This window comes from Hemicordylus capensis, chromosome 6 (assembly GCF_027244095.1).
Source record: "Hemicordylus capensis ecotype Gifberg chromosome 6, rHemCap1.1.pri, whole genome shotgun sequence".
NCBI lineage: Eukaryota > Metazoa > Chordata > Lepidosauria > Squamata > Cordylidae > Hemicordylus > Hemicordylus capensis.
The window spans coordinates 146,355,097-146,372,677 of NC_069662.1; the positions used below are offsets into that span (position 1 = coordinate 146,355,097).

The 17,581-nt window shown below is 39.0% G+C and overlaps 1 protein-coding gene and 1 long non-coding RNA gene across 4 annotated transcripts in view; both read right to left on the reverse strand.

Annotated features, from left to right (window-relative positions):
- EPC1 (enhancer of polycomb homolog 1) overlaps positions 1 to 4,542 on the reverse strand; it is a 67,491-nt gene extending 62,949 nt beyond the window's left edge. The window contains exons 1-2 of one of the 3 annotated variants that reach the window (XM_053260632.1): positions 4,388 to 4,542; positions 3,496 to 3,685 (exon numbers count right to left, since the gene is read on the reverse strand). The gene's annotated coding sequence lies outside the window, so the exon portion shown is untranslated. Of the gene's footprint in view, positions 1 to 3,495; positions 4,265 to 4,387 lie in introns of those variants that run through there. The other 2 variants (XM_053260635.1, XM_053260634.1) reach the window with 2 other exon arrangements.
- Positions 4,543 to 8,988: 4,446 nt separating this feature from the next.
- LOC128328880 (uncharacterized) lies at positions 8,989 to 17,558 on the reverse strand. The gene is made up of 2 exons (XR_008309434.1): positions 17,347 to 17,558; positions 8,989 to 10,487 (listed from the first exon to the last, which is right to left on the reverse strand). It is a non-coding gene; the product is annotated as an uncharacterized LOC128328880 (long non-coding RNA).
- Between the last annotated feature and the right edge of the window lie 23 nt (positions 17,559 to 17,581).

Consider the following 17,581-nt stretch of genomic DNA (forward strand, 5'->3'; position numbering starts at 1 on the left):
AACTGGCGATGGCCAGCTTGAAGGTGGGGAGTGGGGGTTACCTTTAAGGAGCAGGGAGGGTGCTCTTACCAAGTGCTCTTGCCTCCAAACCAGCCGAACTTTCGAACCGGTTTGGAGACCCATAAAAGGGGCTCTGAACCAGTTCATGCATATCCCTATCTTGGGGCAGAGGCCGCTTGCCGCAGGTGCCATATTATGTATGAAGCCACCCGACGTCATCCTTGCAATTAAGTATGCATGTTACTAACCCACACTCCTTTCTCTTAATTACACCACTTGCCATGTCCTTATTGTAGTGTTGGACAGGAACATAAGAAGCCCATATTCAAATCTGAGTGGCCTTAGGCTTACCAGACTTACCTCAGTGGGTTGCTGAAGAGAGTTTAAAATGGCCCTCTGAGCTCCTTTAAGGAAGCATACTGATATAATAAATTCATGCCTATGCTGTTCATTTTATGACATAAGGCTAGCTTAGGCCAGGGGTTCCCAACAGGGGGTACAAGTACCCCTACTTACCCCACAGATGACCAAGGCAGCCGAGCGCTCCTTTGTGGAGAAACAAAGCTGGGTCCTCCAAGGATATCCCAGCATGCACTGTGCACACAGTAGAGAGGCAGCCTTCAGTACAGCAGCAGCTCCCCTCTGGTTGGTCCCTCTAGCCAACGATATCTATGTAAAGATGGTAGCTGGCTGCCTGGGAACAGTTTTCAGCAGCAATCTCTGCACACGAGTAGTAAACAAAGGTACAGGGGCTTCTCTTTCCCTCCAACTTTAGTAAAGACCAGGGTAAAGAAGTAAGGCTAGCCAGATCTAGACAGGATGGTTCTGAGGTAGTTCCGTGGTTTTCATGATCAGAAATAGTTAGGTTTACTGCTCCAACCTCCGTTTTCCTGTGTATGAACTCAGTGTGTGTGAAGCCACCCTGAGTTGCATCAAAAAGTGTGTAATATCAAATTGCATTGATGTATTAACTGCATAAATGAGAATATTGAACCTGGGACCTTAAAGTGCCCTCCGCACATACTGCTCTGAGCTCTTTGGAAGAATGGTGGAACAAAAGTATAACATAAACAGTAAGATCCTACTTTTTGCACACACTGCCATTGTGAACAAGTACATATGGTTATTTATCAACACAGAAGGGACTCATGGTTGAGAATAATTAATAATAATCTAAAACATGGATAACAATTGATCTACCCAAGCCAGTCTAGGCAGATTCATACACTTCTTCCTTCACAGCAGCTGTGCTTACAGGGCACTAAGTTCTGCATCCATGTATCAAGGTGCCTGTAATACAGTATGGTGCAGTCATGTGCTGCACCGCCATATTTTATGATGGAGGCTGCATGAGTTGCATTCTTAGATCTGCAAGAAAACATCCATGATTGGCCTCTTCAACCATTGTTATTGCATGGTGTGGCCCTAACCAATAAAAGCATTCTCTCCTGCTAATCTGCCCTTAGCTAATCCAAGATCCAATTCTTGCTATAGATTCAAATGTAGGCATTTTAATAACCTATTAATACAACTAAAATAACCTTCATCTACTAAGATGAAATCCCTGTTAAGCAAATGTAGTTTGAAAGATTCACATAGAAAGAGTGTGATGAAGCAAAATGTAAACGATTCTCTTTCAAGGACAAGTATCAGTTCTCTTGAGGTATGAAATATTTCTAGTAAAAAAACATAGTGATGACCTTTATCATTATAATGTTTAAATATGTCTGTGTGCTATAGAATTATATAAATAAATCACTTATACAAAGGGCTTCATAGTATCACTCTGAAGAATTCCTGAATTCTCTTCCTGAAAAGAGAAAAATAAAACATTCCTATACAATACTTTAATAGATTCCTTAACCTGTTGCGTTTCAAAGATATTTTGATTATTTCAAAACTATGAATTTATAAGATCAAAGCCTTTTATTTCATTATTTCAGCATGTGCGACTGCATCTTCCCAGCCATCTTTGCATCACATTAATCACTTTTTGTTTATATATGCACAATGAAAATGTTTGCAGATAGCTCTACATTTGTGCCCTAATGTGTGTGTCAAGCACTTAAGATAGTTAGAAGACAAGTTGGATAAGATGCCTTATGTAATAGTTGCCTTGTCAGGCTTAATTTTCATGCTTATACAAATAATTCTGAATTAAACATGACAAACTACAAACATATCCTTATATTAACATGCAGGATTTGAATGGCCCAATCCCAAATTTGTATGTATTTGCAAGTCCTTTATAATCCTTTAAAGAGTGTAAAGATGTAAGGCATTTAAGACTGAGCCACTAATTATTAGAGACACTTATTATGTGATAATGAATTTATAGCACAGGGAAATCATATTATATATACTATACTGTAAATATGACCTATGAGTATGCAATCCTTTGTAGTCATTGCAAAATCCCTTTTTAAAGGAAAGAAAACAATACCGAAGAACTGCTTCACATACCTTAGTAGTAGTTATTTTTTAAGCAAGGGGGGAAAAAAAATCTAAACCCTGCCTCTTGTCTCACAGAACAACAAAGGACTGTGACGACATGTCTGTTATGGTGTACAACACTGTACTTGCAAGGATATGTATCTATATACAATCTATACGGTAGGTGTAATTAAATTGTAACTTGTACTTTACTAGAAGAAAAGAGGAATGGTACAATAGATCAAATCTTGCCCCACCTTCTCCCCCCCCCCGCCTCTTTTCTTGGTGAAACGGACATAAATTGTTTAGGAGCACCACAGCGCCACCAACACAGATCAATACAAAACAAAAAAGATTTCCCACCGTGTGCAAAAAAAAAAAAAAAATCGCCTAGAAAAATGCCAAAAATTACAAAATGTCTCCCAAACGCACCTTCTCAAGAAAAGAACACGATACCTAGTCTAGATATGGTATGCTCATTAGGATCCTTAATATAAAGAAGGCTTTAAGATGGGTGACCAAAAGAGAGCTGATTGGTGAATAAAAAGGCCAATGTTTAGTAACAGACATAACTTAATATAAGCCCTGTTATGTCAATCCCCTCCTTCGTTACACGAAGGGCAGTTTCTCTTGTAGTTTTATACCAAGGCAAACCATCCACCCCCAATTAATTACAACCATAAATATCTAAAGGCGTATCCCTATTACCAGAAACTAAAGTATACATTTAGTTTATTCAAATAATATTTCTCTCTCTATCGATTTATCATCATTGTGGGAGACTCCAACTCCACCTTGAAAATATCTTGAGTTCTTTGTCGCTTCATAAAAATGTCTTAAGTACAATGCACGGTCCTGATAAATTCACCCTTAAGGACAGAGCAAAATTGTTTTCTAATGGTCAAAAATAATGAGACGACGTTTGGTGTAAATAATTAAAGGAGCTCAGACCTAAGGGGAAAAGACAAGCCTACGTTTGATTCATCAGCATAAGAAACATCTTTGACGCGAGCGGATTACCGCACAAAATATATATGTATTAAAAAGGATCAGGAAACTTACCTCGAAAGGAAGCAGACAGCTGCCTCTTCACAGCGACTGTAACAAAATAGGCTGTGTATAGTTGCTCGCTTGCAAATAGCCATCTCCACGCAGAGAAAGGATCCCCAAACATCTTTAAAAATCTTTGCAAATGAAAACTGAGACTCTCTCCCAAGATCGCTGGTTGATTCCGAAGGCTTTTCCTCAGGATCTGTGGGGGCGTTTGGGTAAACCGGAGAAATATCCAAAGAAGATTAAAAGCAGAGGCAGCAGGAGCGAGAAGACTCTGGGGTTAACAACTTTGTAATGGCAAACAGGCGTGTTCTGATTGGTTAGGAGGGCAGTGTCCCTACACAGTCTGCACTATCCCCCGCTCTCCCCCTTCTGCAGCCAGGAAAAAATGCAGAAATGCAGTGTGCCATTTTATACAGGCTTTTTAAACACACCCCAATCCAACCACCAAAAGCCTAGGCTTCATACTTTGTGACACTGCAAAACAAGAGCTCCCTCAAGCTTTTCTAGGTCTCCTTCAGTACAGAAACGTGTCCTTGGGGGGAAAGAAAAAGAGACAGAGAATGAGAGAAAGAAAAGACACACACACAAATAATTCACCCCTTTCCACACAGAGGGGTGGGTTTTTTTGTTTTGTTTTGTTGCAATGTTTTCCTTCCACCCTACGTTTCTAAAAATCACGTTCAACTAATAAACGCGTTAGTGAATCCCCTCCCCCACGCAGTCAAGCCACTTAGTATAATTTCAAAGTAAATATAGCAAAATTAATTTGGCTGGATGATATCATAGCGCCTAAAAAGATAGTCACGCCTGGGACAAAAATCCACGACTCCTTGATGTGGAAAGCCTATTGAAATGGCAGAAAAGGCTCATTTCCCCTTCCACAAATCTGCATACCTACCGTTATTAACTGAGCTAAGAATGTTAATTTCAATAGATACATCCATTGTGGTAGACATAGTTATTCCACAAAGACTGTTTAAAAACCCCTCCTTATACTGACTGACAGAATCCGACCATGCTGCCCACAAACAAAATGGCTGTTGCACTGAGTTTTTTTTTTTGATCCTCCCACCGTGCTTCACACCGCGGCCTCCGGGAAGTGGTAAAAATTCCAAATAAATCAGTACTCAAAGTACAATGTATGGTCCAAACTCCACATGTCATCAGGAAGGCGAGGGTCGCTGACAAACCGCTGTTCTATCTTTAAGGGATCTTTTTATTGTTTAAAAACGTGCATCAATCATTGGAAATTTACATGGCTATGTAATTTGAACTTCCTGCTTTACATATGTATAAGGTCTTTCACCTATCTTGGCAGGCTTTCGGATTAAGTGGGCTGGGAAATTTGATGCTGTGCGTCTTCAGTTGTGAGCTGAGTCAGGTACTTGCTGACACTGTAGCTGTGCTGGTAAAATATAGGCGAGATCCTTGGCCTAACAAAGGAAAACAGAAATAAACTCGGGCAGGCTCTGCTCTTCATTTCTCCTTTTAATCTTTTGTAGGCAACTCTAATTGTGCAAGGTCAAGTGATTAAGAACATTAGCTTCACAGAGAAAGTTTAATTCTTCCACATACGTGGGATATATTTTGTATATTTGTAGCTTAAGCAATTGCTACTGGTTCTTTGTGAACAATTCTAAATGTGGGAATATAGGGCAGCTACTAACACCAATCAATACAGTTCTTTATGCTGGGCGGGGCGGATACTGTTTATTTGTATTAAAATTTGCTCAAAATTCATTTAATTTATTTTGGTCCATACATAATTTATTTCAAACCTTTAAACATGACACTTCTCATGCAATTCTGCAGAATCTATAATGCTCCACATTGTGTTCTCACAGGTATCTTTAATTTGACTACAATGGCAGCTATTCTAGTAGCAAGCCTCAAATCTCTTATAGAATAGTCCCCACTGAAGACTATTCCTGATCTTGAGGACTGTGAATTTAAATTTCAAGCCTCAAACCACTTAAACCACTTAAACTAACTTAGACCTATTGGTAGCTATGAAAACCTTCAATGGGACCAAACTGGTTTAAGTGATTTCAAGGGAATATACTTCCGTGTGAGTGTCTTCTCAAGATTCCAGCTTAACAGCCCGATTTCAAGAGTGTGCTTTAGTTGTTGTAGTACTACCTCTATTTATGTGACTGTTGCTAAAGCAACATGCATCCATCTATCTGTCTTTGCCCACTTGATATTTCAGTGCATAGAGAGCCTGTTATCTGTCCTAACACAACTTCCCTATATTTTGAAAATGACAGATGTGGAAAGGTGATGAGACAGAGAAACCTTTGGATTCAGTAGAAGAGGACATGACAACTCCACATATCTACCCACCCACAAAAGCAACTTGCACAGTAATGTTGATGCCTGTTGTGCCAGCTCTGTGGTCATCTTTTCTCTTGTATTGGTATAGAGCCCATATTTTAAACCCCATTAGCTACTGCCCCAGTGTATTTCCGTGCTAGATTGGGTCACATGGAACCAAAACAGTACTTTGACTTCCCTTTAAAAAAAAAAAAATCCCTTGGAAAACAAAGCTTGGAAAGATGGTTGTAATCTGGCTGAGCAAGGCCTAATTACCTAAATACATTGTCCTGTACTGTACAATGTGTAGTTCTAGCCTTAAGCATCCAACATTCATGACTTAACTTGCTTCTTTTAAGAGTAATATATATATAAACAATAAAAGCAACTGGTAGCATTATGTAGACTATTAAGATGTTTTAGTGATACATTTGGGCATGAGCTTCCATGGGCGACAATTCACTTAATCAGATGCAAAATAGGAACTGGTTGAAAAAAAGCAGAAAGATCAGTGTAAAGCATTCTAAAGTTATTAAATGAACAGTAATAATATTCACCAGGGGTGTAGCAAGGTTGGAGTGGGCCCAGAGACAAGATTTTAAAATGCCGCCTGCCCTGAAGCTCAGCGCAGGAAGTAAATAAATCTTAAATGAGGCTGAATAGTGGTAACAAACAGCATAGTGTGTGTGTGTGTGTATATATATATATATATATAATTTTTACTATGCTTTTTGGTTATATATACATAGGTTTTTTTTATATATATATAACCAATGTGCCACAACAGAACATCATCCTAAATTTATTTTTTTAAAGGTTTTGTAAATTGTGGATGATGCAAGTCATTTAACAGTACTAGAGAAAGACATGCTGTTCTGGTAGCCAGGGGCAGAGCCACTATTGGGCCAATGGGTTCAAAGAACCCGGGCTGCTGACCAATCAGGGGCTGCGAGAGCGGCCCCGACACGCCCCCTGCATCTGACGTTAGACGCAGGGAGGCTAGTTTAGCTCCCAAGCGAGGGCCGCATGGCCCCTTCGGAAGCTAAACAAAGAGCTAGGAGCAGCTCTTCCCTGCAAAGGCAGGGAAGAGCCGCTCCTGGTTGAGTGCTGCGAATGCAGCGCCAGCCTAAGTAGCTCCTGAAGGGGCCACGCGGACCCTTCAGGAGCTAAAAGACTGGCGCTGCCTTTGCAACGCAGCCCAGGAGCGGCTCTTCCCTGCAGGGAAGAGCCGCTCCTGGGCTGTGCTGTAAAAGCAGCGCCAGCCTTCGTTTAACTGCCGAAGGGGCCGTGTGGCCCCTTCGGCAGTTAAAGAGCAACTGAGTCTCTCTCGGCCGAACGGAGCCTCCAGGCTCTGTTCTGCCAGACCACACCCCTGTGTCTGACGTCAGACGCAGGGCTAGTGGGGGCGCCTGCCCAGAGGCTTATCTAGGGAAAATAGCGCCTAGGGCAAGCACTGAAATTGCGCCCCCTGTCCAAACATCTGACACCCATCTTTCAGATAACGTTACCATAATATCACCTGAAAAATACAAGTCAAGCTCGTTAATCTTTTAATATTTCAAAAACTATTTAGCAGTGGACGTAGCCAGACCAAAAAATTTCTACAAATTTCAGTATGCTGAGGCTCATGAAATACCCAAATACTATGTGGAGTTGTTCTTGGAAAACTAAACAGAAGTGCCTGTCTAATTCTCTACTATGCATTGTAGCATCACTATTACGTAAGTTTTAAAAATAAATGGAGAATTTGGCTTTTCCCAGATACTCTGAAAATAATTAAAGGATATGAAGAGTAAACTGTTTCACTGCTTGGAATATATTCTAGTATTTCAGAAAGACAGTTAAAATGAGAGAAACAGAGCAAGAAACTCCCAATGGCCTTAATACTAAGGATTTCACACAGATTCAAAGACAAACTCTCCATTAAATAGCCATATTATTAAGGCATCACATTTAACTCACTTATCACAAGAAGCAAATGAATACAATCCTAGCTCATAAGCTTCAGCTCAGTATTCACAAGCCCTGATTCTCTCTGTACATAGTTCCAGACTAAATATGTGTAGAGTGACTTACTGTATATAATATATATATTTTATTTTTTTACTTGTAGCCCCTTCGGGGGGCTTCCTAAAGGCTGTGGGGGGGGGGTATCTGCAAAGGTTCCTCCTCTCCGTGCTGGCCTCTAGGGCCTCAGAGGGACCATTTGAGCATGCATCCTGGCCATTTTTTAAAATATATTTTTTTTAAAAAATGGCCACGAAAAACAAAATGGCTGCCACGCATGCTCAAATGGCCTCTGCGAGGCCTGGCCTAGGGCCTCACAGAGGCCATTTGAGCATGTGCAGTGACCATTTTGTTTTCGGTGGCCATTTAATTTTTTTTTATTGAACCAAAGCTAAGAAACTGAGCGACCTAGTGTCTTTCATGAATCGTGGATGCACACTGTAAATGACCTCCTCTTCTTCCCAAAAGAACCTGCCCAACTACTACTCTCATCTTCTGAAGCCCTTTCTCCTGGTGCCCCCCACCGTGGAAACTGAAGCAGCTGGAGACTAAGGATAGGAACTCTTCAGTTGTGATTATCCATTTTTATAATTTTCACCCTTGGGAGGTTCAAATGGCATGAAATCTTGTATCTTCAGCACCAGGTGAAGGCCTTTTAATTTGATCTTTGTAACCTTTTACTTTTAATATTAATGCTTCTGGTTGTTGTTTTGTATTCTACTATTAACATTGTTTGTATTGCTTTTATCTCTTGGTTGTTTACATTTATTATAAGATGCCCTTGAATCTTTTTGGAACTTAAGAGTGGCATGTAAAACTTATTAACTAAATAAAACTTAATGATCTAAATAGCATAACACTTAATAAAGCACATAGGTTAACATAAAACTATTGCTGCTAGATCACTTGCTGTTCTGTTTAGCTATTGTTTGCCAAACAGGGCTTGTAGGCTTATCATAGTCCTTTGTCTGGGAACCTTCAAGATTCCAAGATGGCCTCAACCATATGGTTACAGAGAGCTACCAATATCTGGTACAGCTCCATGTTGTTCCTGAAGTAAAATGATCATTTAACCCCTCCATAGCAAGAGGCCAGGCTTCCATATCCCCAGGAGAATAGGTCAGAGTTCTGTATGTCTTCAGTGACATCATCTGGAACAAATAATGAGTAACAACTGTATAGATTTTCATATTTTATTTGAAAATTCAGTGTCAAGAACAAAAAGGCAACAAATACATAAGATCCTTTCGCCATGCCGCCAACGGCGGCAGCTAAGCCCTTGGCCAGGTTGGTGAGCCCTTTAAGCCCGGGCATCCAAAATGCCTAGGTGTGCCACTGTTCCACTGCAATAGGTTAGTCTGGAATATCTACCCCAAAGTGCTTAATTTGGGTTATCAGTCCCAGAGTCCAGGGACTGCCCCAGTGATAATCTGTGCTCTCACATTAAACTCTCGATAGGCCAAACAACACTGAAATACTGACTTCAAAAGAGACATTTCCCTAAAACACTTCAAGATATTTTCCTTTTGCAAATCACATTAGACAAATATTACAGTTATCAGAATTTCACAGTTCTTCACACAACTTTCTTTCGGTTCCCTTTATAAATACGGAAAGTGACAATAATGTATTAACTTAACAAGATCTGATGGCAGGTATGCTCCATCAGGTGGCTGCAGCAGAGGGTGAGGCAAACAGCAAGATCCTTCCATTGGCCTGGAGGAGGACCAGCTGTCATCTGACCCCACCCCTCTGTGAAAAACCAAGTCCTTCTCTACAGCCATTACCATCAGGATGCAGCAGAGCACAAGGCAAAGCAGCAATACCGATCCATTGGCCTGAGAAGGACCAAATACCTGCTGGATTCTCCCCTCAACCTTCCCCCCCCCGCCTTAAAAACGTTTTTTTAAAGGATTGTGAGTACTTTTGGGACAGGATTATTACTTTTAAAAGATGCTGTAAGTCACTCTGAGCCTGTCAGAAAGAGCAGGATATAAAATAAATAAATAGATAGATAAATAGAGACATAGATAAATAAATAAAAAAGTACACACCAGAAACTTTCTCACATTGTGAGAAAATATGTGCTTATTTTTAATTTTTATTTTTTTACATTTGTACTTGCAAATAAGTGCAGGAGGTTATGCTCCTGCTTTTATCTTTTAGCACCCAGCCAGCTTTTATTCAAGCTTAAATTCCTGCTCCATTTCCAGTTGTTTTCCAGTTCTTGTGTCTGTCTGCTTCTTGCAGTCTCATGATTCCTGCGTTATCATCTCTCTAACTTATTGTTTGCTCCATTTTGACTCTGGTTCGACCCTTTGGCTTGATCCATGAACCGATTTATTCAGTCCTCAACCCTGCTCTTACAAATGTCAGCCATGTCTTGACACTTTACAAGTGTCTGCTGAATAACAAGGACAGCTTAAGTTAAAAGGTTATTGCAAATAGACATCACTAAAATGAGGAAACATTTAAACTTGTTTGGCTGGCTAATCATATTAGATATACAGGATAGGGGTGGTGGTGGAGAGATGATACAGGGACTGGAGGCTGCACATAGAAAAGGAGATTAGATCTGATTGTTCTGAGAGATGGAAGCTGAGACTGGGAAGGTGTAGCCTTGGAAATCTGAACTTATTGGGTTTTAAAGCTGATATCATTTTTGCATTCCCTTTCACCTGTAAAGATGTAAATACACAGATTTTCAGAGATACTGGGCACAAAAAAACCCCTCTTTTTGAGGGATGTGCTTTCAGTTCAAAGCACAAATTTAAAAATGGCATATCATTGTCAATCTAGCAAAACAGAATGTGCTTTAAAACAAAGATTAAGGTTGTTTATATGGGAATTATATTAATTTATATTAATTTAAATAAAAACATATCTGGCTTTGCTGAAAGGATAGGTTCGTGCCTCCTCCAGAAAGCAGAAAATAAAAGTTTTCAGCAACAAATTAAAAAAAAAAATTCCAGCAAAGAAACACAAAGATAAATTATAATGCATCTTTCTATCTCCAGTTCTATTGGACTAATGAAATACCATTAGAATGTAATGGATAGTACAAATTAAAAACAGATGTATCATCATATTAAGCAGAGCTGAAGATAAATATGGAAAGCACAGTGGAGGAGAGCTGGTCTTGTGGTAGCAAGCATGATTTGTCTCCTTAGCTAAGTAGGATCCATCCTGGTTGCATAAGAATGGGAGATTAGATGTGTGAGCACTGTAAAATATTCCTCTTAAGGAATGGAGCTGCTCTGGGAAGAGCATCTAGGTTCCAAGTTCCCTCCCTGGCATCTCCAAGATAGGGCTGAGAGAGATTCCTGCCTACAACCTTGAAGAAGCCGCTGCCAGTCTGTGTAGACAATACTGAGCTAGATGGACCTGTGGTCTGACTGGTCTGACTGACTATATGGCAGCTATTTATTTATTTATTTAACACATTTTAATCCCGCCCCATATGCATGTCCCTGGGTGGTTCACAATATAGTGATTAACAAGTAGTGGTGTTGATTCTCTGGAAAAAGGAACATTACCCACGGAAGGGCAAGCCAAACAATTAAATGCAGATTGCTTTCTCCTACATGAACTTCACTCAGGTCATCTTTCAAGGTCCTGCTCCATGTCCCTTCTGATGTGGAGTGGGTTGGCTATGAAAGACAAAGCCTTCTCAGTGGTGGTGCCTAGACTGTGGAACTCTGTCCTGAGGGAGACTTGTTTGCTTGCCTCAATAATAGGGTCCAGGCAGAAAGTTAAGACTCTGCTATTCCAGAGAGCATATTTAATATGTGCCTGTTGCACAGTGTTACAAAAGACTTCTGTCATGAAAGAAGCAGCCATTTTACCTTCAGTGTTGCCACATTTCTATAATTGTGTGCAGAATTGCTTGACTTGCCACTTTGTAGCAAGACAAAGCAGTGCCTTTAACAGCCACATGCAGGGACTTTCAAACTCTGAGAGGCCTGGGGCAGAATGTTTATTTGAAGCCCCATTTTTCTCTTGCTAGATGACATACTGTGCAATGTTACTCACATAGTGAAACATAATGTTTGCACAGTTGCACAAGAACGCTGTTGTGCAAGTGCTAAATTTGCACAAATGGAGTTGTCCGACAGCATAGCCATGGCCATATAAGCTGGCACAACAGTGCAAATGTTACATTCTGCTGTGTATGTAACATCATGCAGTATGTCAGCCATGACATCCTGTATCAGTATAATAACCCAAAATACTGAAATAACTCTTGATCCTGGGGTTATGTTTTAACTGATTTGTTTTACTGCTTTGAATAAGACAGATCAATCTGATCATTTCAATTACTGAACCATACTTTGGATTGGGGCCTTCATGTGTAGGGCCCAGGGCAATTGCCCAGCATGCCCCACTCCTTCTAAAGGCCCTGGTCACACAACAGAAATAAATCAGATTACATTCTTCCCATCTTTGTGTATCTTAATGTGGGGAAAAGCCACACGTAGAAAGTGTCAATAAAAGGATTGCAACTCTAGTGGTTACCCAAATACTATCTTCTTATGAAATAATGTAATTTTTACAGTTTCATTTTATATTCAGTACATAAATATACATGTACCTGTTTGGACTTGCTTTAATGTTTACATACATATAAGATAGTTTGATACAGCATACACCACTTTATAAGTAAAGGTCGTGTGCCATCAAGTTGATTTCAACTCCTGGCGCCCACAAGGTATTTTATTTTGGTGATTCCTGTGCTGTGTTGATTTGGTGCTATTATTCACTATCCCTAGCAAATGAGCGGGTGTACTAAGACAGCTTTATTTTTGACTGCTGTTATTTTACCTTATATGATTACTTGTCCAAAAACACCATTAAACTTAGTAGGACTAACTTCTGAATAAACATGGTTAGGACTGAACTGTACATAACACAATCTATTATATATTTTGTGGATTTGCGGCACAACCTTTCCTTTTATTTTGTGCAAAACATAGTCATACTTCCCCATTACCTACGGATACCAAATTTTTCATTAACAATCCTCCTGGCACTTAAATTAGCAGAATGCACTTCTTTTTACACTGAAATATGCTGGGTGAAAGTTTTGGGTTTTTTTTTTTTTTTTGTATTTTTAAAGAATTAATTCTTTATTCAATAATTGTATTTTAACTAATATAGCTAAAAGAAAAAAGATATCCTAATCTCCCCTTATTTCATTTTATTTCTTTATTAAATTTATAGTCCACTCTTTTCTGAAAGATACAAATCTCATTCAAGGATAGATATGGTCTGTACATCCAAATCTATTACACCATGTATGAAAAGAATGGATATCTTGCCCAGAACCTTTTCAGATCATAATTCAATTTGCTTTATATGGAAGAAGAAGGGAACGGTTTCCTTTCGCTGGAGACTGAACGAATACTTGCTGAAAAAAGCGGAAGTTGTGGAGAAAGCCAAAAGGAAGTTAAAGGACTATTTTGAACTGAATTTAAACCAAGGAATGGACAATAAGATAGTTTGGGATGCAGGAAAAGCGGTTATGAGAGGTTTTTTTATACAACAAAATGCATACTTTAAAAAACAAAGGGGACTGAAAAAAGAGGGATTATTGATGGAGATTTCTAAAAAAGAAAGAGAACCTTTATGGGCTAAGGACAAGAAGAAGATTACTCAAGTCATTAAAGTGCTTCAGCAGCAGCTCTCTATGTTATTATTAAATGAAGTTGAACGGAACTTAAAATATGCGAAGCAAAAGTCATTTGCATTTGTAAACAAACCAGGCAAGTTGCTGGCTTGGAAAATTAGAAGTGAGAAAAAGAATAAGTACATATCCAAGATATCAACAAAAAATGGGCTTTCCTATGATGAAAGGGAAATAAAAAGGGAATTTTTTAGATATTATTCTGAATTATATAAAGGAAATAAAGTAGAAGATATAAAAATCAACAAATTTCTCAAGACACAAAATATTCTAAAACTTTCTAAGGATCATATAGAAATTATGAATGCACCGATATCAATAATGGAAATAACAGAAGTAATAAATCAAAGCAAAGCTAATAAGGCACCAGGGCCCGATGGGTTACCAGCTTCATACTACAAATCTTTTAAAGATCAAATATTACAGCCTTTGCAATGGATGATGAATGATATTTTGCAAAGAGGAATTATGCCGGAGTCTTGGAAGTATGCCAATATTGCAGTAATTCCAAAACCGGATCAAGATTTAACGCAAGTCAAGAACTATAGGCCAATCTCACTCTTAAATAATGATTATAAACTTTTTGCTGCCATTTTGGCAAGGAGAATGAAGGTTGTATTAAGACTTTTTATTCATGAAGATCAAGCAGGCTTTTTGCCAAAACGGCAATTAAGAGATAATGTGAGAACAGTTCTGAATGTATTGGAGTATTACGAAAAACACAGTGATAAACAGATAGCTATGATCTTTCTGGATGCAGAGAAAGCATTTGACAATGTCTCCTGGCAGTTTATGTGGAGGCTACTGGATGTAATGGGAGTTGGTAATAATTTTATTAGGGCTATTAAGACAATATATTCGGAGCAATACGCTAAAATTATTATAAATGGGGAACTATCAGATAATTGTAAAATACAAAAAGGAACTAGACAAGGCTGTCCACTTTCTCCATTACTTTTTATATTAGTACTGGAAGTGCTTTGCAGAAATATTAGAGAAGATGATCAAATACAAGGCCTGAAAGTTGGGAAACAGGAGTATAAACTTAGAGCCTTTGTGGATGATGTGGTGTGTTTTCTAGAAAATCCACTAGAGAAGATCGGAAGACTTTTGCAAAAAATACAACAATCTGGCCAATTGGCCGGGTTTTATATAAATAAGACTAACACAAAGGTGTTGACAAAAAATATGGACCAGAAATCTAATGATAGTTTTTTTGAAATAAGTGAACTGAAAGTAGAGAAGAAAATTAAATACTTGGGCATCTGGTTGACAAACAAAAACTCTTTGTTGTTTTCAAATAATTATATTGAAATATGGAATATAGTAAAAACCGACTTGCAAAGATGGACTAGAATGAACTTATCTTTAATGGGAAGAATTTCAGTTGTGAAGATGAATGTTTTACCTAAAATGTTGTTTCTTTTTCAGACTATTCCTATAATTAACACGTTAACTTGTTTCAAGCAATGGCAAAAGGACATAACCAAATTTGTTTGGCAAGGGAAAAGACCAAGAATTAAATTTAAAAATTTAACAGATGCTAAAGAAAGAGGTGGTCTTACCCTGCCTAATTTAAGGCTGTATTTTGATGCTGTTTGTTTGACGTGGTTAAAAGAATGGATAACATTAAGAAATCCCAGAATATTTGATCTGGAAGGATTCGATAGAAGGTTTGGATGGCATTCATATCTGTGGTACGATAAAAGTAAAGTGCATAAAGATTGTCTTAATCATTATGTAAGTCTAATGAGAGTGTGGGTAAAATATAAAAAATGGTTGGAATCTAAAACTCCATTATGGTTATCCCCGATTGAAGCTTTAGCACGTAAAGAGACAAATATGCAATCTGAATGGGGTACCTATAGGGATTTGTTATGTTTCCAAGAAAAGGGCTGTAAATTAAAAAACCTAATCAAAGTACAAAATTTGGTTAATAACTGGTTTCAGTACCATCAGTTAAATGAAATCTATAAGAAGGATCTTAAAGTTGGATTTGAGGATCAAATGTCGAGATTTGAGAAGGAGCTGTGTGAAAACGATGAAAAATTAGTTTCTAAGATGTATAAGTTGTTGCTTTTGGAGGAAACAAGAGATGAAGTGGTTAAAACGACTATGATAAAATGGGCTCAAGATGTGGGCCATAATATAGATATGGCAGCTTGGGAAAAATTATAGAAAATGGATTTCACTGCATGTTATACTTTAAAATAAAATAATTTAAGATGATGTACAGGTGGTACTTGACACCCCAAAAATTAGCATTAATATATAAAAATGTTCCAAACAAATGTTGGAAATGTGGACATTGTGAAGGAACTTTTTTTCATATGTGGTGGTCTTGCAGGAAGGCAAAGGCCTTTTGGGATATGATATATAATGAGTTGAAGAAAAATTTGTAAATGACATTTCCTAAGAGGCCAGAATCCTTCCTGCTGGGAATAACGCAAGGAGAGTTTTCCAGAAGAAACGTAACATTTTTTATGTATGCAACCATGGCGGCCAGAATAGTATATGCGCAGAAATGGAAGGACAATGAAATGCCCTCAAAAGAAGATTGGTTGATAAAATTTTTGGAATATGCTGAGATGGCAAAACTTACAGTACTGATAAGGGATGAAAACTTGGAATCTTTTAAAGAAGATTGGAAACCATTCTTACTATACTTAAAGAACTGTTTTTCTAATATGGACCTTTCAGCAGGGTTTGAAATTTAGTAATAATAGCAGGTTGGGTAGAGTAAAATCAAGTTTGCAATGTGTAGGATATATGTTTTGAATTACTATAGCAATGGTTGACTTGCATAGTTAATGAATTGTGCAGATTGATGAGTGGGAAGTCTATATTTACTTAATTAGATGTAACGGGATTGTTAAGATATTGTAAAAACCAATTAAAAATTTAAAAAACGGAAATTTATAGTCCACTCTTTAAGGTGAAAACTTCTGCGTGTTACAGAAGAAAAACATTATACAATAAAAGCATAGCAGCAGTAGAATAAGACAAAATAACATCTGGCTTAGAAAAGACCACAAACTGGGTGAAAGGTAAACATTCATGAGATGGGGTTTCAGTAGGGCAGTACTGTCACGAGGACCCACATGCTTTACTTCCCATTCATATGCAACCAGGGTGGACACTGCTTAGCTAAGGGGACAAGTCATGAGTGCTACCACAAGATCAACTCTCCTCTCCAAAGGTCCCTGTAGGAGGATGTGGGAATTGTGCAGCGGGTCCCTAAGCATATTTACTCAGAAGTAAGTAGACAAAATCTGCGCTCACATGTGCTAGTCCACTACCAAGGAATAAAAATATAACAAGATGCCATTATTAGGAGCAACTAAAAGAGTAAGCTTTGGACACCATCAGGCAAGGTGATAGGAAAATAAATAAAAATGTAAAAGCAGCAGAAGTGAGGGAAAGGAAGAAAAAAAGAGGAAAATTGCGGATATCTTGCAAAGCAACACCATTTTCTCAACAAAGGAATGGGGCCACACTGGTAAGAGCACCTGCATGCTTGCGTGCATAAAGTTCCAAGTTCCTTCCCTGGCACCTCCAGGTAAGACTGAGATTCCTGCTGCTGCCAGTCTGTGTACACAATAGTACTAAGCTACGGTATATGGCCGCGGCTGTTTGTAAAGGTAAAGTGTGCTGTCAAGCTGGCGCCCACAGAGCCCTGTGGTTTTCTTTTGGTGGAATACAGGAGGGGTTTACCATGGCCTCCTCCTGCGCTGCGGTATGAGATGATGCCTTTTTCAGCATCTTCCTATATCGCTGCTGCCCGATATAGTACCAGCGGGGATTCGAACCGGCAAGTACCCCCCCCCCCCCTTTATGCATTTGTTTTTGCTTACTATCTAGCCTGATGGAAAAAAATGCTGATGAATGGGGTGGGTGGGCGTGTTCACTTCTTTCTCCACGACCTTTTCGTCCGTCCTATTCAATATATTACCGTGATCGTCCCGGTCCCACCCCCGCTAAGAGCGCAGCATCGTAAAAACTTAACTGCTGCCGCGCCAACCCAGCGCAGCAAGTGGAGGGAAAGCAGCGCGCGCCAACCACACGCTCTCTCTGTGCCTGCTGCCCCGC